This window comes from Macrobrachium nipponense, chromosome 39 (genome assembly GCF_015104395.2).
Source record: "Macrobrachium nipponense isolate FS-2020 chromosome 39, ASM1510439v2, whole genome shotgun sequence".
NCBI lineage: Eukaryota > Metazoa > Arthropoda > Malacostraca > Decapoda > Palaemonidae > Macrobrachium > Macrobrachium nipponense.
In genome coordinates this window covers 53,879,839-53,903,304 of record NC_061099.1, presented here as the reverse complement: position 1 = coordinate 53,903,304, position 23,466 = coordinate 53,879,839, and the positions used below count along the sequence as shown (strand labels likewise).

The 23,466-nt window shown below is 37.4% G+C and overlaps 1 non-coding gene across 1 annotated transcript; it reads left to right on the top strand.

Annotated features, from left to right (window-relative positions):
• Window positions 1-9,229: 9,229 nt before the first annotated feature.
• Window positions 9,230-9,301, top strand: Trnac-gca (transfer RNA cysteine (anticodon GCA)). The gene has a single exon. It is a non-coding gene; the product is annotated as a tRNA-Cys (tRNA).
• The last annotated feature ends 14,165 nt before the right edge of the window (window positions 9,302-23,466 follow it).

Genomic DNA, 23,466 nt, shown 5'->3' with positions numbered 1-23,466 from the left:
GGTCCTCCTGTCTCTATGAAACGAAGACTGCCAAAATTCAAATTAGGTCTGATTGCCTTCAGCTTCTTGTTTCTGGCAAGGTTTGAGGACCATCGCTCCTGCCATTTGTGGCGGATATAGCTTCGAATAGGAGACTTCATATCAATGTATGGAACTTCATGGATATACCAGTGATCTTTTATTACATACTCCTTTTTGCTGCTCTATCAGCTTTTTCATTACCCTTGATCCCTACATGGCAGGAACCCAGCAGAACGAAACAGCTTTGTGTTTGCAAGAAATTCGAAACAGCCACTCTTGAGCTTGGAGAAATCAAAGGATGTGATGTATTACAAATATTAAGACTCTCCAAAACACTTTTGAACCGAATATATAACAAATTTCTTCTTCTCGGTACGATGAACAATAGCTAATGCTCTATTAATGGCAGAAAGTTCTGCTGTATATCTGTAGCCGAATTTGGTAGTTTTGCAGCCTCACAAGAGTCTTCTGTAATTACGGCTAGCCCAACTCCCTCTCTTGACTTGGAACCGTCTGTATAAATCTTATACGCACCATCATGGAGTTACATCATGTCTAAGAATAACTCTTTGTCCATTTTATCAGAAAGGTTCTTCTTGACCATAGTTTTGTTACAAACTTTTGCTTTAGGGATAAGCCATGGGGGATCTAGAGGCAACTAACTGAGAAACATTCTGATTCTAGAGTATCATTATTCACTTCTTGATGTAGTCTTATCTGGAAGGGGACAGATGACCTTGGTTTAAATTCCTGTTGTCAAGTTGCGAATGACCATTATTGGAAGGATTTCCAGAACTGCTCTTTACGCGCATTATGTAGCGCAGACCAGTTCCTCCCGTCGTAAGTCAAGTGGCAGTGATGGGTATCTACATACAGATCTCAACGGAGATGTTCGGAATGCACCAGAGCAAATTCGTAATCCCATGTTAGGTGGACAATATTGAGGTCGTTAAGTTGCTTTTGCACGCTGAAGAACTAAATCTGACACCCATAATCTAGCTTTGATCTACAAATTAAGTGCATCATAAAGTCTTAATAAACACATTTCTTGTCAGCTCATTCATATCCAGAGACTACTTTCAAAAGATTAAAAGATGCTTTAATTTTACATTTAAGGTTATCAATATGTTTGGTCCAGGTGAGTTTTGAGTCAAAAGTCATTCCCAAAAATTTGACATCGGCAGCATATGGTAAAATAGATCCCTCGAGTTTTAAATTAGGTATAACCTCTTTACGCCTGCTCCTTGAAAAGCGGATAGCAACACTCTTATGGCTGAAAATTTAAAAACCATTTAGCCTGGCCCATTTGGAGACAGAATCTATAGCTTTCTGTAAATATCGGCATGCAGATATAGCATCGTAGGCAGTGCAATAATGGCCAAATCATCCACAAACAATGAAGCTCGAACTGGGCTTGGAACTTCATCCAAGATGCTATTTATGGCGACAGCAAAGAGGGTCACACTGAGAAACACTTCCTTGTGGAACACCTTCCTCTTGTTTAAAGGGGGACGACAGAAAGTTCCCTACTCTCACTTTTATTACTCTCTCGGATAGGAAGGAATGAATGAACCGAATTAAGTTGCCCTTAATACCCATTTTCTGTAGTTGTTTTAGAATTCCATTACGCCAAGTAGTGTCATAAGCTTCTCTAAATCAAAGAAGACCCCTATTGTCTGACACTGATTGACAAAACCCTGCTGAATTTGGTTGGAGAGTCTCATAAGTGGGTCGAGGGTAGATCTATTTTTACGAAACCCAAATTGGAAAGGAGAGAGAAGCTTATTTGATTCTAAGTGCCATACAAAGCGATAATTTATCATTTTTTCCATTAACTTGCAAACACAGCTTGTTAGGTGCTATAGGTCTATAACTTGAACTTTGTTGGGGATCTTTATTTGGTTTTTGAACGGGGATTATGATGGAAATTTTTCCAGGATCTCGGCATAACTCCAGTCTCCCAAATCTTATTAATGATCTTAAGAAGGTAGCGTTTGGCCTCTTCAGGTAGCTTCCTAAGCATTATATATAAAATAGTATCTTCACCAGGAGAAGTGTCATCTGTTGAAAGAGAGTGCTTCATGTAGTTCTTGAAGCGAGAATCTTGCATTGTATGCCTCCCGGTTATCACCAGAAAGATTCAGATTGACCTGAGTGTTCCTGATTCTTTGGAATTCACTAGAATAGTTTTTTGTTTTGGGCTAGAAATGTTGGAGAAATATTGACCCAATGACTCAGCTACATCTGAAGGGTTTGTAACTAGGTTATTTTCTACTCTCAAAGAGGGCGAGTTTTGGGTGGCACAAACTTCCCTGCTAGTTTTCGTACCTTTTTCCATACAAACATCGATGGTGTTTTAGAGTTAATACCATTTATATAATAAAATCCAAGAGTCTTTCTTGGCACGACGGAAGTATCGGCGTTGTTTTGCCATGGCTCGCTGATATATTCTTTTATTTTGGAAGTGGATGTGCCACTTGATTTGTGTTTCTTGTAGCATCTTCTAGTAAATTTTTCTTAGGTGGCACACTTTTTGTCCCCACCATGGACGTTGGTCTCCTTGGCTTTCCTGTAGTTTTTGGTTTGGGGAATAGAGGCTTCTGCATGGCTAATACAGTGTTTGTCCAATACTCATATGCTTTTCAATATGGTTGTTAAAGGATTCATATGCTTTATCGAGATGGATATCCTTTTTATACTTCTCCCAATCAGCTTCCAATGGCTTCCATTTCTGTGGCATTTCTGTAGGGACATTTCTGGTAAACTTTAAAAGAATGGGATAGTGATCACTGCCATTTAAAATTCATTTACTGACCAAATAAAATCTAAAGCTATTGCAGAGAACATATACTCAGATCATAGCAGAGTAAGAATTAAAATATATATTATGAATAAGTCATAGTACCATCATTTAAAAGCACAATATCATTATTATTAATAATGTCTTCTATAATTTTACCTTCATTATCTGAAGTATGCCCTCCCCATAACGGATTATGGGCATTAAAATCACCAAGAATAAAAAATGGCTGTGGTAGTTGATCAATTAATGATTGGATATCAGCATTTGTGAAGTCTGATCTAGGAGGCAGGAACACACAGTAATCTGTTTGTCTAATGTGATCTAAGAGCAACAGCCTGTAAATTTGTACTGAGGGCTACAGGCAAGCATTCCAGTGATTTGCTCACGATAATAGCTGCTCCTCCATGTGCTCTATCACCCACTGGAGGGGTGGAGGTATGTGAAGATCTCATAATTAAGTCCAGGATTGAACTTCTCTGGACCTAATTGAGTTTCCTGCAGGCAAATTACTCAGGATTAGTTTTCTCTTATGAGGACCTTTAGATTTTCAGCACGAGAACGCAATCCTTTACAGTTCCATTGTAGGATGTTGAATGAAGCCATTACAAATCCGATTTGGAAGCCTTTCTTTTTCCTCTTAGGTGGTCTGGAAATAGACGGTTTTTTATGACTAACCCCTGTGATCTTTATTTCTCCTAGTTTGATTTTCTTTAGGAGGAGGGTGAACATCTACCGTTGTAATCTGTGCAACCTCTTTAACTTGGTGGTTGTGTTCCATTGCAATACTTGCTTCACTTGAGGAAAGCACACTGTAGCTGTTAAATATCGAAGCATGCTTATTTGGAGTATAAGGGGGAGAACCTGAAGGAGTCCTTCCTCTCTTGGGGTTCCTTAACTGCTTGATTCCATTAGATCAGGCAGAGATTCTGCCTGTGATAGATTTACTACATTAAAAGTAGGAGATGGAAGAGATGATGGGGAGGGGAGCCTCTTCATCTGGAGGAGACTCTTTTTCAACCACAGGCAGCTTGCCTGCTTTGGTGGTGTGTACTCTTGCTTCCAGTGACTGAGCACCCAACCCAGATACCCGGGCCTCTACCACAGGAGTTGATGCACCTACTGCAGGAGAAGGTGCTCCTACAGGACCCCTTGTGGTAGTAAGGGGTAGTGGGTTTAGAGCTCTTGCATAGCTCTTTGATTGGCCCAATTGTTGTTTGGCATATCCTATGCTAATGTGTTCAGCATTAGCCTTATTTATTGCTGATAGTTCATCTTTGTATGCTTCACAGTTTTTATCATTAGCCTTATGGTTCAGCTGACAATTACAACAATTTGGTGTTTCAGAACAAATACCATGGTCAGGGGCACAGAGCAATTTATGCAAACTTTTGCGTTCCTACATACTTTGATGAATGACCAAAACCTTGAAACAGTTGAAACATTGAATTGGTTTCGGGAGGAAGGGTCTTATTCGCACTCTTTCATTTCAATGATTACATGGGATGGAACGTTAGGGTCTTCAAATGTCAAAATTATCATATTAGCAATGGGTGTCTTTTTTACTTTCCACACTGTTAATGGGCTCATTTCAAGGATCTCACTTTCTGTGAACCTCATTACAAATCTTTGTCAAAAATTACACCTCGGCCATAACTAAAATTCAGGTGGGGTCTGATTTCTTTCATCATATCATGCCCAGAAGGATTCATTGCAGATAGCATTTGTGCTTGCGTTTTTGATTTAGCATGTATTAGCACTGTACGTTTTCCAAATCTATATATATCTCCACTATTTATTCCTCCCACCTTTTTCTGGAGATACCTGCAGAACTTATAATAATGTAGTTTTCCTCCTTCGCTGTTGCAACTAGCCACATAGGAGGTTTTGGGAGTTCTGGATGGATTATTTAACCTCTGTTTTTCTGATGTATATCTTGAACCCCATTCGATGGTAAAACATAGCTATCTAAATTTTTGGGTACTTTATCGGTCAAAGCTCCCTCTATAATACACTGATTTATTTGTACTGTATTTATATTACTACTAGCCTTTAAGGCATCTTCATATTTATCAAAAGTAATCCATGCTTCCCATTTTGATGTGACTTCAAGGAAATTCATCCTTATTTCAATTATAGTTCCAAAGGAACGGAAGGTTGTCAAAATAATGTCATAGTCGCACTGCAGTGGTATGCCCACAACATGTAGCACTCGCAAGTTTTTCACATTAGATAGTTTTCCAACACAATGTTTTGTAGACGTACCATCGTGCTCTTGATTAATTGAAATTTCCTGGGGTGGTCCAAGTCCTTGTCCATAGTCGTCATCTGCGCCAAAGCATCAAAAGTCCGGGGTACTCGAATCCTTATATTTATTGTCATAAAAGATTAGAGGGGGTATAAAAAAAAAAAAAAAAAAAAAAAAAAAAAAAAAAAAAAAAATTTGTTTAAACTTGAAAAACCTTAAAAAAATATCATCAGCCTTTCTTGGAGTTTATCCGCCACCAATGGCACAAGTGAGAACCGAATCCCAAATGTCCGCGTCCCTACCCTACCCCATTGGGGATGGCATAACATGATTAGAGTGGCTCAAGTGTAGGCCAAACCCGCTTGATAGGACTGAGAGTATTACAAGAATACAATCATCCCCACCCCAATCATGTTATGGGCAAACCGGATAGAATGCCGAGAGTCCTAACCCAGAACCAGACCCCCCTGGAATCCGTGTCCAGCTCTAAAGAATAGTTCGCCTGATCTCTCAGGTCCGAACATATCGGCAGTTGATGATCCTACCACAGTTCCCCGTATTTAGTTTTGGATATAAACCCAGTCCCAGCTATGATATCTTTTCCTATTTTCATGTACTAATAAATTTTGTTACAAACTTGTTGGAAAAAAAATCCCCCACAACCCAATTAATCCAAAATTATACGATGATCTATGGGAGACTTATAGGGGGAGGAAGCAGAAGGATGAAAAGTTTTAGTAAAAGGAAAAGAGCTGACTTATTTAGTTGGATCAACAGCTGGGCACCAAGGCCGAGCGAGAAAGTAGTTCCCACCAGTCCATCAGGGCCCAGCTGCTGAACCCTAAGCCCCCCATCCTCGGCAAGGCTTCAGCATCTGGGGGGAAAATGGCTTTTGCTCTTGGGTTCTATTTCAATACTTTCTCAATTTTATCTGATGTGCTTTTAACTTTTCTCTTTTATTTGGGTTTCTCTTTTTTCATTTTTTGTTTGCAAGCAATTTTCGTTGACTTTGTCTTCTCGGTATTCATTTTTTTCCATATAGATTTTGGGTCTTACTGATTGTTTAATTTGTTTCTTGGATTTGGGTGGGGTTGTTTCAAGTAGTCTTTTTTTGTCTTTTGACTTAGCTCTTGTACTTTGCTTGTCCTTTACATCATCATGTCTTCTTGCATTTTCTGTGTTGGTTAATATATATATACATTTGTGTTGCTTATATGTTCTGTAGCTTGCGAGTTTGAATTTTGGGCCTTTATTATTGTTAGTAGTTCATGTTTGATTTACACGTGCAATTTTGTAGGAATTTGGTTTTGAGCTTCTTTATTTACTACCTCTTTTATATGTGTTTTTTCCTTGCTGTATCTTGTAAACCTCTTACTTTAAGTTCTATCTTAGCTTCTCTTATTGACATTCCACTTCTTTCTTGCAAGATTTTTAATTCAGTATTATATAAGTAATATGCGCATTCCTTTGATCTTGAGTGGTGATTCTGACCACAATTTATGCTAATTGGGTTTTCACAGTCCCATTTTGTTGTGTGGTTGTATGATCCACAACATACACATCTTGGAACTTCTCTACAAATTTTATTTGAATGGCCATATTTACTACATGATTTGCATTGTAGTGGTTTGGGGATATATGGTCTTATCTCTCTCGTCTGCCCTAATACTTTAATAGTTAAAGGGAGTTCATTTCCTTCAAATTTCAATTTAGCTATCTGTATATTTATTTTTGAATTTTTCCTACTTGGGATATCATAGATGTCACATTCTTCATATTTTTGTATCTTTTCTTAAGCGAGTCCATCAACATATTCTTATCTATTAGTTCGTCGTCATTATTTGGCATGATTGAATAGTTGTACCACAAATACTATTAAGTTTATTATGCTTGGGTGACTTTTATTTTTGTGTTATCTATGTTCGTAATTTGTAAGTAATTTTCTGATTGGGCTTTAGTAGTGGTTTCCACTATCCATGTATTTGTTTGTGTTTGACGAAATTTCATATTTTCTGTTGGGTATCTGGTCAGTAAATAATTTTCTAATTTGAAATTTGAAATTTTCTTTTCACTTTCTATTGTCAAAAATCTTGTCCAAGTGTCCTTTCCAAAAAGTGATTCAAATAAAGCTAGAGAAGGCTAGGCTGGAATTTTTCTTTTGATAAATCTTCTAGGCTTAATAAAAGGCTCCATGGTTGGTATATTTTGGGTTGAAGTGTCCAAAAGGGTGTCCTTGTTCGTTTCCAGGGTCAGATGAGAATTTAGTGTCATGGGGTCACATTTTCCGGGGGACTGAGTTCCAGAGTCATATTCCATTTTTCGTTTTTTTTTAAATTGCAGAGAAACCAACTGCAAGCCATGGTAAAAACTGGGTCTCCTCTCAAAGACTTCCCCCTCACCAAAGACACACAGCAGAGACCAACTCCCGTTATGTCCACTCCCTACCCTACCCCGAAGGGATGGCTCTAACATAACATGATGGCTCAAGTGTAAGCAAAACCCGCTTGATAGGAGAGGGCATAGCTAGTATGCAATCATCCCCACTCATGTTATTTTAGAGGGCAATCCGGATAAATTGCCGAGAGTCCTACCGTGGAGACTATACCTCCCCGGATTCCGTAGGCAAGTCCCCACGTGTAGTCCCGCCCCAATAAATATTGATGTGGAATCACATCAATATCCTCAGGGTCCAAAACATAATAGAGCGGCGGACCAAACCGCATAGTCCCTGCCATTTGGATCAAGGTAAAAGCCTAAGTTCAGAGACCCAGCTCCTACCTAACCTACACGAGGGTTTTAGTGAAGAGAAGGAGGACAGCTAGGGGGAGCAACTGAGCGAAAGAAAGTAAGAGATTGGAAGATGATCAAGTAAGAGAAAAATTGAGACATTTAGATTCAAACTAGGAGATAATTCTCCCAGTTCGAAAGCCCTCTTGCCCGCTACGCACGCATTTCAACCATTGGTTGAAATGCGTAACCTCTGTCAAGGCAGTCTCAACTTAATAGGGACTCACAAAGCGAGTCCTACTAAATTGTCCCTGTTAGATGTACTGTTATCAAGGACAATGACATATAGATTGTTCATTATCCAGTAGCCTGAGTGTGTTCCAAACTCTGCAAAGCATGGGTCTGCAGCAACTGTGGCTCACATTTGGCCAAGGACAGAGCCTTTGATGGATTGGCATTCACAACCTATATGAGGTTGGTCAAGAGAAGGACAAAAACATGCCGTTCTTCCATACATTTACAATCTGTGATGATTTTGCTTTCTTAGCCTTTAGAAATAAAGCAAAGAAAGCTGCATGCAGACTCAGGATATTTTACCAGAGGCCACTCCAGTTTTTCCAACTCAGCAGTACCATCGAGGAGGCCAATGTGAAGATTCTGAAGAAGCTTCTGGTCATCATGTATGACAGGTCAAGCACTGTTGATAATGAGGATGAGGCCAAAACTGACTTGCTCTGCTTCAACACACCAAACGTTCAGGCAATTCTGCGTCAGCCAGAAGCACAGGGTCCAGTTAACTGGGGTTGGGAAAAGATTGGCAAAGACTGAAAATTCTTCTGGATAGTCAACTCCCCAATTGCAAAGTTGCGAACAGCTTACAAAATGTGGCTTTAAGTGTTGCCATGGCAGGTGCAAATGCTACAGGCTTAGGCTTAAATGCACAGCTTTGTGAGTTGCAAATGTGAGGTGTAACTATAATGTTGCAATTGATGCTTCAGATACATTTGAATGAGAATATCCTCACACTAAAGAGTGACCCCATACACCTCTAAAATTATGTGTTCATTTCAAGCTTCAACAAAGACACCGAGACAAATAACACATTGAGACAGTGCCCAAACATACATATATAAGATACTTTGTTATACTCCATTTTACTCTTGTAGTTGCCGAGTTATCAAGCAAAATGTTTCATGGCAGCTATTTTGTATGCTATCTTTATCACAATGGTAAATAAAATACTAGGAGCTCTGGTGATATCTTCAATTAACTCTTCTACCCAGGTACAAATTATCTGAATAATAAATTGATGTATTTATTTCAAATGTTTTACTCAATGTCAGAAATCGAAACAACAAGAGGCCATATCTAAATTGTGTGTGGACGCCCAGACTTTTCAAAAGAGGGGGTTAAAATGAACACTTGTGCCACACGGGGGTGTAGCTCAGGGGTAGAGCATTCGACTGCAGATCGAGAGGTCCCTGGTTCAATCCCGGGCGCCCCCTAATAATTTCCTTTAATTACAGTACTAAGGATACTCTAATGCCATCTGGGAACCATCAACATTTTGAAAATAGATGTGCAATGGAGGAAAGTGAACAAAAAACGTTTGGCATATCAGATTTACTGGATTAAATATTAAGTAAATATTTAGTAAAACCGGCCATCCAGGTGTAAAAACACTTGTGCAGTAACAAAACAAATGTCAAAACAGGTATCAGTCACTGACCAGACGATGTCTGCTGACAACCAAGTATTGTATTACGATACACCTACGCAAACCCATTTTATATGCAATAGATGATTTGAAACATTTTTATTTTGACTAAGTTCTATTTTGGGAGGACTGCTTTCATTATCACCATTACTGCGAGCCAAGCCAAGCTGAACCCATGTGGAAAAGCAGTGGGACATATCAGTTTGCTAAAATTTGGTTGAGGCTAGGAAAAAAAAAAAAAAAAATTAAAATGGGCTTCTTATCCAGTAGCGTGTTGCACATGGTATATATGAAGAATATCTGAATGTTAAAAATATAGAAAAAAAAAAAAACAAAAAAAAAGATTCAAAACATAGAATAAAGAGCAGAAAAAATTGTAGGAAAAGAAAATGGACAAACAATAAGAGCACTGAAAGAGCAGCTTAAGAGGAATAGAATAAAATGCAGGAAAAATAAAAATAAAAAGACAAAGGCTGGGCATAGAAATAACAAAGAAAAAATAGTATAAACAGAGGAGACAACAACAAAGAATGAATAAATGTGGAGAAGGGGACGAGTACATGAACAATAAATAGAGATAAAGAAGATAATGCAGAAAAAATAAGGAGCAAAGATAAAAGAGAGACTGCAGAAATATAGAGAACACACAAATGAGAGAGTGCAGAAAAAATAAGTGAGCAGAGAAAAGGAGCCAAGAAAAAATGAATAGATAAAAAGAAAGAAAGGGTAAATAGCTGAGAAAAAGTAAAAAAAGTGCAGAAAAAATAGAGCACACACATAAAAGATAGTGCTGAAAAATGAAAAAAATATAATGTAGACAAAGGCAAAAGGGCAGAAAAAATAAAGAGCAGAGACAAAGGACTGAGAGCAGATAAAATAAAGAGCAGAAACAAGAGAGAATGCAGAAAAAATAAAGAGCAAGAGAAAAAGGAGAGAATGATGAAAAAATGAAGAGCAGACAAAGGAAAGAGTGCAAAAAAAAGTGAAGACAAAGGCGAGAGTGCAGAAAAATGAAGAACAAATAAGTAAAGAAAAAAAAGACCAGAGTGGAGAAAAAAGTACAGTAGAGACAAAAGAGAGAGTGCAGAAAAATAAAGAGCAAAGCAAAAAAACAGAGCGAAAGAAAAAAATATAGAGCAGAGACAAAGCCAAGAGTGCAGAAAAAATAAAGAGCAAATAAAAAGACTAAAACAGACCAGAACAAGCATGGAAAAAAAAGAGCCAGAACAAATTAACTGAGGGCAAGAAAAAAGAATAAAGAGCAGAGAAAAAAGAGAAAGAACTCAGAAAAAAATAAAGAGCAGTTATAAATGAGAGGTGCAGCATAACATAAAGATAAGAGAAAGTAGATAAAGAGCATAAAAAATATGGACATTCACAGAGGATGTGTGTAAAAAACTCAAGAGCAACAGCAGAGGAGAAAATACAAAAAGAAGGCGAGTACTAAGGGTATAACAATAAAGAGCAAAGATTATTATTATTATTATTTGATTTAGCAGCCATTTCCGACTAAGTCCAATCGGATGCATAATGCAGATAAAATCTGTTAAAATTACCATATAATATATTTTTAATCATTTAGTTTTAAAAAAATAAATAGGATGGGTGGATGTATGAGTTTTAGGGCAAGCACTGGGGCCAAAGAAGCCATTCAGCGCCGTAATAGAAAATAAATAATCAATTAAAAATGAGTTAATAAGTGTATGAAGAAAATGGTTGATAGATAAATTACCATATGACCAAATGAATAAATTAATGAAGAAAATTCTTAATAATAAATAAATAAATAAAATAAATAAATATATATATATATATATATATAGATATATATATATATATAATAGATATATATCTCTATATCTTAATGATGTGAGATAAAAAATAATTAAATGTTATTAAAAATGTTTAGACTTTAAAAAGGAGATGAGAGCAGAAATATCTGCTTCATCTCCCAAAATATCACAAAGGGATTTACCTCTAAGATATCTCTCTCTCTCTGGTTAAAATATTTGGGGCAAGTAACCAGAAAGTGCTCCACTGTTAGTATTTCGCCACCACAAGCACACTCTGGGAGGCTGCCCCCATCTAAAATAAACTGATGGGTCAAATAAGTGCCCAATCATCAGTCTGCTTAAAACTATTTCTGTTCGCCTATCAGACTGAAAAGACGAAGGCCACGGCAATATATTATTTCTAATATTTCGGTACTTTCTATTATTGGCAAGATGAGAAGAAGTCCATCTTTCTTGTATGAGGCACTTTCCTAAAGGCTGTTTCTGATGAGACACTAGCAGCTTTCGCTTCCCTATCTGCCATCTCGTTTCCGCAAATCCCCACATGTGAAGGGACCCAACAGAAAGAGACAGATTTACGCAAATAATACAAATGGAGGAGCGATTCCTGAACTTTTTGAACTAACGGATGGAAGCTATTGAATTTTTTAATAGCTTCTAAAGTGCTTTTAGAATCCGAGTAAATGACAAAATTAGTGTCGTTACTTTGAAAAACTATATCCAGGGCAGAGACTATAGCTGTTAATTCTGCTGTGAATATGGATGCAAAGTCAGGCAGTTTAGCCGTATATGCTGTATCACCAAGGATAACTGCACAGCCAACACCACTATCTGACTTTGATCCATCCATATATATTTTTGCCACATTAGTATGGACAGTTTCGTGCTCCAAGAATTTTCCCCTAATCTCTTCCTCAAGACGTTCTTTTTTGTTATATGATTTTTTGCACACGGATGCATCTGGAAAAAGCCATGGATGATACACAGGATGTTTTACTTCCATGACTTTCTGGGATTTAAGATGATTACCCGTAACATCTTCATTTAGTCTAACTTGAAATGGTCTAGTGGCTCTTATACCAGAAAAGACCCGTGAGTCTGCTTCCCTCAGCACCTGGAAGGAGGGATTTTTGGGAGCACTTTTAATTCTAGCCATGTACCTTAATCCTAGTTCTTGCCTTCTCAGATCAAGGGGATGTTGGTTAGTATCAACATATAAGCTTTCAACAGGCGAAGTTCTAAAAGCCCCTGAGCATATTCTCAGCCCCATATTGTATACAACGTCCAGTTCTTTCAGCCTGGTTTTACAAGCTGAAGAATAAATCCGACAGCCATAGTCTAGCTTGGATCTACAAGAGTCACATAGTCTCAGCAGGGATTTTTTATCAGCTCCCCAACTAAATCCAGAAACAACCTTTAAAATATTCAGAGATTGTTTAACCTCAATCTTTAAGGCATTTATGTGGCTGGCCCATGTCAATAGTCATTCCCCAAAATTTCACTTCATTTTCATAAAGAATGATAGATCCTTTTAAACAAAGTGTGGGAACCTCTTCCACACGCTGGCACCTAGTAAATCTTACAGCAACTGTTTTAGAGGAGGAGAATTTAAAACCATTCTCATCAACACACTTTGTAATAGCATTAACAGACCTTTGCAGATGTTTACATACTGACGAAGCATCATCTCCTGTGCAGTATATTGCAAGGTCATCAACAAAAAGCGAGCATTTAACAGGTGATGATATTTGTTGGACTATACAGTTTATTGCCACTGAAAAAAAGTGTTACACTTAAAACGCTTCATTGCGGAACACCCTCCTCCTGCACAAAAGGTTGGGAGAGAGTGTTGCCCACTCTAACCTTTGAAAATCTCTCTGTTAAATTGATTGATTGTGTATTATATCTGGCGTCACAACATCTGGGTAATTGACACCGAAATAAATTAAATAGAAAAAATTAAATTTTTAATAAATTTCATATAAAAATATCAATTAATATATTATAAAAATTTTCTTCATATATATAAGTTCTTACATAGACATTCTATGTATAATTTAAATTTGGTTGAGGAGGCCCGTCTCCCTCATATAGATATATAACTGTTCTATATTACAATCTTTTCCAAGAATTGTAGCTATGATAAAATTACCTACTCTGTCACGACCCCAAGACAGGTACCTATTTCTCAAATTCAAGAATCTGGGACATTCAATCAACAAATGTTTCACAGTCAACGGCACAGTACAGTTCTCGCAAAACGGAGGATTTTCACAAAACATCAAGAACCCATGTGTGAGTCTTGTATGTCCAATCCTCAATCTGCACAACATCGTTTCTTGTCTTCTTGGCATATTCGGATATGACCAAGGAGACACTGATGACATGATACTACGCATTTTTTGATTAGTTAAAATATTCTCCCACTGGGACTGCCAACATTTTATAACTCTCTGACCTACTAGAGGATACAAATCCCGATATGGTAGTTGGCATCTTGTGGGTTCTGAAGAGCTGACCGCAGACTTTGCAAGATGGTCAGCTTTCTCATTCCCAGCCACCCCAACATGGGAAGGCACTCAACAGAACTTTATTTCTTTCCCTCTTCTTTTTAGTAAAAGCAGCCATTCCAATATATCTACAATCAGAGGGTTTAAAGGGTTAAAAGATTCCAGTGACTGAAGAACACTTCTTGAGTCACTATATATAATAAAATTATTTTCCTTCCGAATTAAAACTTCCTTTAAAGCCTTTAAAATTCCATATAATTCTGCTGTAAAAATCGATGCAACAGATGACTGTTTAAAAAGGAATATAAAAATTTAATCATTCTTCCACATATGCCCATCTTGTGCAATTGTTTTATGATGCCAATTCTCCAAGTAGTGTCATATAACCGGTTTCTCAAGGTCGAAAAATATGCCGATAGTCTGACATCGTTTGGCAAATCCTTGCTGGATTTGATTGGTCAGCCTCAGCAAGGGATCAAGGGTGGAACGATTTTTCCTGAAACCAAATTGAAATGGTGATATTAGTCCTTTTGTTTCCAGGTGCCAAACTAATCTGGTGTTTATCATTTTTTCCACCAGCTTACTCAGCTGGTAAGAGTTATTGGTCTATAGCTGGTGGCTTGGGAAGCGTCTTTATTAGGCTTTTTTTATGGGAACAATTATGGATATTTTCCAGTACTTGGGTAAAATTCCAGTTTCCCATATTTTGTTTATAATCTTAAGTAGATACTTTTTGGCATCATCTGGGAGGTGTTTAAGCATTTCATATAAAATTGAATCACCCCCTGGAGCTGTTGATTCAGTTGAAGAGAATGCCTCCCGAAATTCTCTTAAGGAAAATTTGTGATTGTATGGTTCAGATTTTACCGATTCAAATTTCAGAGTCATTTCGGTATTCCGAATTCTTTGAAATTCTAGAGAATAATTGTCAGGGCTGGAAACTTGAGAAAAGTGTTTTCCCAGCTCATTGGCAACTTCAGTGGGCTCTGTGATCAGTGTTTTATTGACTTTTAATGAGGGTAATGGTGACGCAACAAATTTTCCACTTAGTTTCCTAATTTCGCGCCACACCACTCTTAATGGAGTTCTGGAATTGATTCCATTGATATAGTAAAGCCAACTTTCTTTTTTGGCTTTCTTATAAAAGCGCCGCTGCTTGACTAACACACGATTATAGATTAATTTAGACTGAGGGGAACCACTAGTTTTGTATCGTCGGTAGCACTTCCTAGTGACTTTCCTCAGAATACCACGTCTTATTCCACCAGGGAACTGCAGGTCTACGAGGTTTACCTTTTGTCTTGGGAATCGAGCCCTCAGCACTCTTCAGAGTGGATTCAATGAAGTAGTCATAGGCATCCAGGTGAGAATGACATGACTCAAACTCCCTATCTAGATTGACTCCTTTACTGAACTTGTCCCAGTCAGCATTCTCTTACCTTCCACTTAGATAATGTTTCAGATGGAGCAATTACAACATATTTCAGATGGATTGGGTAATGATCACTTCCATTCAAATCTTCATTAACAGACCAATTAAAATCAAGGTGGATATTTGTTGAGGAAATACTAAGGTCCAGTGCAGAGATGATTATTATGAATGCTGTGTCAATAAGGTCCTCGATTATTTTCCCTTTGCTGCCTCAACACACACTTCCCCAAAGGGGGTTATGGGCTTTAAAATCTCCTAATAAGAGAAAAGGAGTGGGGAGTTGGTTAATCAAGGACTGAATATCTCCAATGTTAAAAGAGAGGTCTGGTGGGAGGTATAATGAACAAACTGTTATCCTCTTGTCTAATATGACCGAGACAGCAACAGCTTGTAGAGTTGTATTTAATTTTATTGTGGAGTGCCGCAGAGATTTATTAACAATAATTGCAGCACCTCCATGGGCATGATCACCAATTGGGAAAAAAAAAATAAAAAAAGTAAAAAATAGCATAATCAAGTCCAGGATTGTAAGGAGAGTTACCTAACATAGTCTCCTGCAGGCATACAATCCCTGGATTAAATTCATGCATTAAGACTTTAAAGTCTTCTGTCAGGGCTCTGAGACCCTTACAGTTCCACTGAAGGACATCGGACTTGAATGTTATGGTGGTAAAATATACCACTTCCCACTCTTTGGAGGGCAAGTACTGATCCTAGGGTGGAGAGGAAAATTCTCCTTAATAAGAGATTGTTTTCTTGATCCCTTTTCATCTTTATCAGACATCAGGGTTCTTGGCTGACAAACAGATTTCTGAATTCGAGGCCGATGCTCAGGATTTTTACTGTGATTCTGTGCATCACTACTGCTATTAGTCTTGGGGCGGCAAGACTGATGAGAACTTGCATGTCTTTGAACTGGATCTGCTTTTGGAACTATCTTCCTTGGCGGAGAGATCTCTTCCAGAACACTGTACCCATTTGAAGTTTTTATGATAAAACTTTCATTATTCGCTGACGCGTTTCTTATACGCTTTCTGGTGGATGCGGCTGTGGTTTTATAAGGTTTCTTAGTGACTGTGATAATTGATGGATCCGAGCTAGATCTCTCTAGTTTGGACCACTCCTTTGGTTGCTTCTTGGTGAAATCATTATTTGTGGCCATTTCCAAACTTTGCTTAGGGGCTGAATTTGCAACCGTTACATTTGTATCAGCTTGAGAGGATAAATTGTCCATGCTTTTGGAAGAGCAATTTTTAGTATTGGGCTTCAAAACACGAGCTGACTTAAGTTTCTAATTATTATTTCCATTGCAAGGAGAAACAGGACTCCGATGCTTACTGTTAGATTCTATTACTAGTGGCCTCTCATTGCTAGAACTCTTCATCAACTTTATTACAGAAGCATAGGTAGAGTTGGCACTCTTGTTAGCCCCCATTACCACACGCTTTGCTGCACTGATACTGAGATGTTCATTATCAGCCACAGCCAACACGTCTTGCTCAAACCTGTACCTGAGGCAAGTCCTAGTGTTTGGAGAGTGATCACCCTTGCACTGGAAACAATAACGGGCTGCTTCACACCTGTCCAAATTGTCACGCTCAGCAGAGCACACAGAACATCTCTTATTGTTTCCACACGAGTCTTGAATGTGGCCATATTCAAAGCATTTGTGACATTGTTTAGGGTTTCTTTTATATTTGACTTGCATCCTCTCATGGCCAACATTGATGGTATCAGGCAAGTAATAGGAGGAGAAGGTTAAAAGCATAGCTGCATCCCCTCCCAATTATTTTACATGAGATAAACAAGGAGGGCACCTAAGGAAAATCTCCTCTTTAAAAACATGGAAGTCTCGGGAATAAACTACCCCTTTCAGCGTGTTAAAGAATCTGTGCGATGTGATAGCCTCAATATTTCCACTTTTAGGGGGTTTAAACTTTGATAGTAAAACAGCTTGCGTCTCATTGCCCCGCTCTTATGAGTAAGTTCTTTCCATATCGTTTCAGATTACCGATAGGAATAGAACCTACTTTGTTCTCAATGCATTCAGCAGCTTTAATGAAATTTTCCCTTCCCTCCTTATAACTGGCAACATGCCATATAGGGGGAGGAAGCGTCCTGGTATATGTTGCTGGTCCACATTCTTCGTCCTTAGGAACAAAATCAGATGGCTCATCGTTCAAATTCCTCACTGAAAACACCTTGGAGCTTAAAACAGAGTCATTTAGAATGTGGCCATTTAATTTCAGTCGTGCCTCACTAGCTTCTTGTGGAGGAAAATCTAATGTATGCAGAAAAAGACTGCTTGTCTTTTTCTAGAGGCATCTTAATCCTCTCCACCTTACCAAACTGTTTTGCAACACTATGCAAGCACTCGTAGTCCAATGAAAGGCTTACATTAGTGCAATAAAGCACTATTATTCACATCAAATCCACCAGTTTTAATAGCACCCTGGTGTCGCGGTGCATGGTTCCGTGTGATAGCCGAGCTCATATCCGTGTCCATGCCTGAAGTTGTCACCAGCGCCGTTAAGTCGTCAGATCCAGGGGAGGGCAAACATTGGTCAATATCCATAATTTCAATATATTTGTAGACTGCTTGGTTATATCAAGAAGGTATCGTGGGTCAGTCAGGTATTCAAATTCTCCACCAATGGCACAAGTGAGAGTCGACTCCCAATGGTCCACCCCATACCCTACCCTTACGGGATAGCACCAATACGCTTGCAGTGGCCCAGGTATTAGCCTATCCGCCTGCTGGGAGTTCTGCCCCCACAAATGAGGACCGACTCCCCACTCCAAATGTATTGGTGGGCTTCTGGACAAAAGCCAGGAGTCCCATCCCAAATACCAGCCTCACCTGGATTCCGATGGGCTGATGTTTGGAGATGGTTCCCCCCTCAAGGTAGCAATGGGAGGGTCCCATCACTACCTCTTGGGTCCAAACCATATCAGGTGGCGACTCAACCACCACAACTCCCACAATTAGCTTTGAATGCAAACCCCTTCCAAAACACGATCCCTTCTCAGACTCACCTAAGCAGTAAAATTTAACAAAAGTGGAAAATTCCACATAATTAAACCGAAATGCTAGTAAAAAATATTACATGAAGGAGAAGGATGTAGTAAGAATGAAAAAATTGCAGAAAGAAGGAAAAGTTCTGACTAATTTAGTTGGATCAGCAACTGGGCCCCAAGGACCAGTGAGAGAGCAATCCCACTAGGCATCAGAGCCCAGCTGATGGTCCCTAAGCCCCCTGCCCACGCCAAGGGGTCAGCATCTAGGGGGAAAAAATAAATAAATTGATAAAACATTACACTACACATTTAAAATTAATTTGCATGAATAAAGTTATTTATATATATATTTTAATATATCTGTATCTAATAAAATTATTTATATTTGTTTTAATAGGTCTATATCTGTTAAAAATTTTAAAATCTTGCAAATATTTGAGTCGTCATCTCCTAGAATGTCCTGCATTCTAGCAGATGATCCAAAGTATTTAAGTCTAATATGTGAATAATTAGAGCATTCAATTAAAATGTGTTTCACAGTTATTCTGGTTTGACAGGAATCACATTCTGGAGGTGGCTGATTAGACATAAGAAAGCCATGGGTTAACCTTGTGTGCCCATTACACAGCCTGCACAAACCGACCTTATGGTTTCTCTGCTTCTGTAAAGAATTTTTAAAGGGAATGATAGTGGTCTTTACCACTCTAAGTTTGTTATTTTCAAGTGATAACCATTGGTCTTCCCAGATTTTGTCTAAAATAAATTTAAAATAATTTTTAGAGTCTTTATAATATGTTTTGTACATTTTATATCTATCATTCAATGCTACTTCCTTTGCATTTTTATCAGCAATTACATTGCCTTCAATTCCAACATGACCAGGTGTCCAGCACAAGGATATCTTGATATTTCGAAGGCTTAAAAAATGAATATTTTCTTGTATTGCTCTAATAGCAGGGTGATGATGATTAAAAGAATCTATTGCTTGAATAGCACTTTTTTATCACTATATATAGCGTAATGTTTGCTGGGAGTTCTAGGGATTTTATACAAAGCCAATGAAATTCCTGCCAATTCAGCGGAATATATGGAGCTATAAATTGGCATTCTTCCATGATAGTATTTTTCGTCTGTAATATCTGCGAACCCTACAGCAGCATCAGTTTTTGAGCCATCTGTATAAATGGAGATAGTATGTGCATGGATTTCTTGGTGTTCCAAAAAGATTTGTTTGACAGCGTAACTTGGAATTTCATCTTTTTTTAAAGCGAATAACTCATGGCATACATGAGGCTTATTCCATTTCCAAAAAGGTGTTGAATTTGTTAAATGGTTCAGGAATTTTAATGGTGGAATATTATATTTCTCTATGTATATTTTCAGTCGTATAACAAATAGATAAAATGATCGTGGTCCAATTCTTTTTGGAATGATGGTATTATTTATAATTCTACTCGGTTTTGAATGGTATCTTAATGTCCGCAAATAGAAGTTTAAACTATATTCAACCCTCCTTTGATCAAGTGAACACAGACCTGTTTCACTATACAGAGAAATAACAGGTGTAGATTTATATGCACCCGTAGCATATCTCAAACCTGCATTATGAAGAGGATATAATTTTTCCAATGTACTGGCAGATGCAGAAGCATATAGATGCGACCCATAATCAATTTCACTCAGTATCAAAGTCTTGTGTAAATAGAGAAATGTACTTCTATCTGAGCCCCACTTGGTATGTCACAATTTCTTCAATATATGACGTAATTTACCACAGCTTTCACGTAGGTAATTAATGTGAAATTTCCAAGTCATCCGTTGGTCAAAATGCAATCCAAGAAATTTGGTATGCGTAACAAAATTAACTGGTTTATCATACAGTAGCAATTTCATTTTTGGTACATTTTTCTGATTTGTAAAAGTAATGGCCACAGTTTTACTTGCCGATATAGTGAATCCATGTGCAGTAGTCCACGCTACGATAAGATCAAGAGATTATTGTAGTGTGATTTGTCCTGTATAGATATCAGAGTGGATGATCCAAATGGCAAAATCATCTACATATAATGAACTCTGTACACCAGTTGGTAGTTGTTTTATATCATCATTAATAGCTATGTTTAAGGGTAAAAATCCTCTCAGTCCAGAATAATGCATTTCTTTTAAAATCTGAAGATTCCATGCCTTGTCATAGGCCTTCTCCATACCAAAGAAGATGGCTGTGGCATAGCTGTTTGAAGCAAATGCTTTCCCAATATCGGTGTCAAGTAAAGTTAAAGGATCTAGGGTAGATCTTAGTTTCCTATATCCGTATTGTGAAACGGAAAAGTATCCTGTTTTTTCAAGATACCAGATTAATCTGTCGTTAATCATTTTCTCAAACAATTTACAAAAACAGCTTGTAAATGCTATTGGTCTGTAGCTATTTGTGTCATAAGGATCTTTGCCTGGCTTCAAGAATGGAAGGTCCAGTGTTTTCCGCCAATCTTGTGGAAAATATATTTCAATCCATATTTTGTTATATAGCTTCAATAAATATTGTAAACTGTTTGGGTGAAGGTGTTTCAACATTTCAAAAGTGATCATATCTTCACCTGGGGCTGTATTGGAGCATGTTGACAATGCCGATAAAAGTTCATCCATGGTAAAGCAATCATTGTACGAAGAATATTGATCAGTCTCAAAATTAATTGGAATTTTTTCTTCTTCTTTTTTTTAATGGTGCGAAAAGATTTTATTTACGAACCTTTGGAAATATTACTTAAATGTTCTGCTAGGCAAGTTGCTACCTCTTTAGGATCATAAATCAGTTTGCTATTAATTTTCAAAACTGGGACATGGGATCGAATGTGTTTTCCTAGTATTTTATGCACTTTTTTCCAGATCTTACTTAGGGGTGTATCTTTACACACCGATTTTAGGTAGTTACACCAAGATTTTCTTTGTGCTTCATTAAATGTTCGTTTTGCCTCAGCACATGACCTTTTATAATCTATATAATCTGAATCGTTTCTCGACTTCTTAAATTTTCTTTGGGCTTTACTACGGGCCTTCTTTGCTTTTCTACACTCCTCATTCCACCAAGGAACTGGACATTTAATTTTTACTTGTGCTACAAATGGTATAGATGACTCTGCAGCATCAACTACCAGAACTAAAAACATAACCAGAATAGTTTTATGTCAAAATTATTATCCTATAATGGAACATTCTTCGTGCATTCACTAAAATCTCCCAATTGGCTTTATTAACATTAAATTTATTAATTGATATCTCTCCAGTGAAATTTAGAATACTAATTAAAACAGGAAAATGATCGCTACCACACAAATCATCATAAGTTTCCAAAAATATTTGTCTGCTAGATCTTGTGAGCACAAGGACAAATCTATGTGAGAGTAACTTTTTGTCCGTTGGTCAAAAGGAGTTGTTTTGTCTTTATCTAACATATGGAGTTGATTTTCTATAATAAAATTAATTATGATGTTGACTCTGGAGTTTGACTTTACATCATGCCATGATAAATATCTTGCGTTGAAATCTCCTAGAAGTAGCATTGGTTGGGGAAGCTTCTTGACCAAGTCATTCAACTTTTCTAAATCTATATTATTATTTGGACTTACATATACAGAGCAAATCGTTATAATTTCCTCTAGTTGTAACTGAACTGCTAAGGCATTTATTTCAGATGAAAGATCATATATTGTGAAAGGTACATCTTTTCTAATGAGAATCATATTACCTTGCTGATTAGCAGAGTGAGGTTGATAACATGTGTAAAATTTATTTGTAAAACTGGAGGAAATAGGTAAAAATGTTTCATTGAGGCAGATACAAATTGGGCTATATTCATCAATTAATTTAAGTAACTCTAACTTGTTTTTGTTAATGCTTCGAATGTTCCATTGAAATGAATGAGGAAGTGTCCTTATTATTTTTAGAAGTGAATTTTACTTTTTATCGTCGGTCTTACGACCCTGAGCTGAAAGATATTTTTGTTGCTGTACATAGGAATTTTGCTTCTAGCACCTTTTCTATAATCTAGTGGCATAGCATAGTCTCGTACTAGTGACTTATATTGTTTAATGTTTGGTTTTCTTGTAGGTTCCTTAGATTTCTGTAAAGCTATTTCGGATGAGTAATTTACTGAAGGGTCTTTACTATCGGTGGTATAAACAATGGTTTCTTCTGAGCTGGTAGTTTTCAAACATTTACTATTTGGACTATGAAGATTTTTTTCGTTCTTAGGTGAGGATGGTTCACTGTGTGTTCTAGGTTTCTTTCCTATCTCTGTTGGTCCACCTAGTTCTCTTAATATTTCCTCAATTTCTTCAGTATTTTGTAGTGTGTTTTTGTTACGGATTATCCTTGGGGATATATTTTCTTCTTTCTTTTTGCATTTGTTAACAGATATCCTCTCTGTTCATCAAGACGATCATCTACTGCAAGGCTGGTCAGTGCTTTGAACTTATTACTTATCTCGATAGTATTGTTTTTATCTGATTTTTCTACAGTTATTTGATTTCTGGTGTTAGAAGATTGGGTAGCTTGTGAAATATCGTTAGATATGATTTTGCTTTGGTGTTTGAGCGTATCTGCAAATGTTTTGCGGGGAAGCTGTATTCCTTCTTTCATGTCTTCCTTAGCCTCCTTAACTGTTATACCAAATTTTCTTGATCTGGTAAGGGCTTCTTGGAAATATCTGAAATATACACATTCCCTTACATAAGCATGGTGTGAACCATTACAGTTAAAGCAGTTTTTAGGGTTAGTGCATTCATCACTACTATGCTCCAAGGAGCCACATTTAAAACATCTAGGCGAGCCCAAAGACTTGCATCGTTTTGCTGTATGTTCAAATTTCAAGCAAATCTTGCATTGCATAGGTTTTGGATGTTCTTCTTTAATTGGTATTCTTTTGTTTCCTATTTTCATATGTGTTGGAATTGTTTGCTGTGAAAAAATAATTTTAGCTATTTTCCGACTTCTTCCAGTTTTAGCACTTTTCCTCTCATAAACAATAACTGATTTAACATTATGTTTTTGATCTTCCAGGACTTCTTTTAAGTTTCGCACACAGATTCATTGGTGTAATTTTCAATTCTAAGCTTATCGAGCAACATGGTTCCAATTCTCGTGTTATAATGGGCCTCGTCAGAAGCATTTACATGATGAATTCCAAGTTTTGTAATTTCAAGTA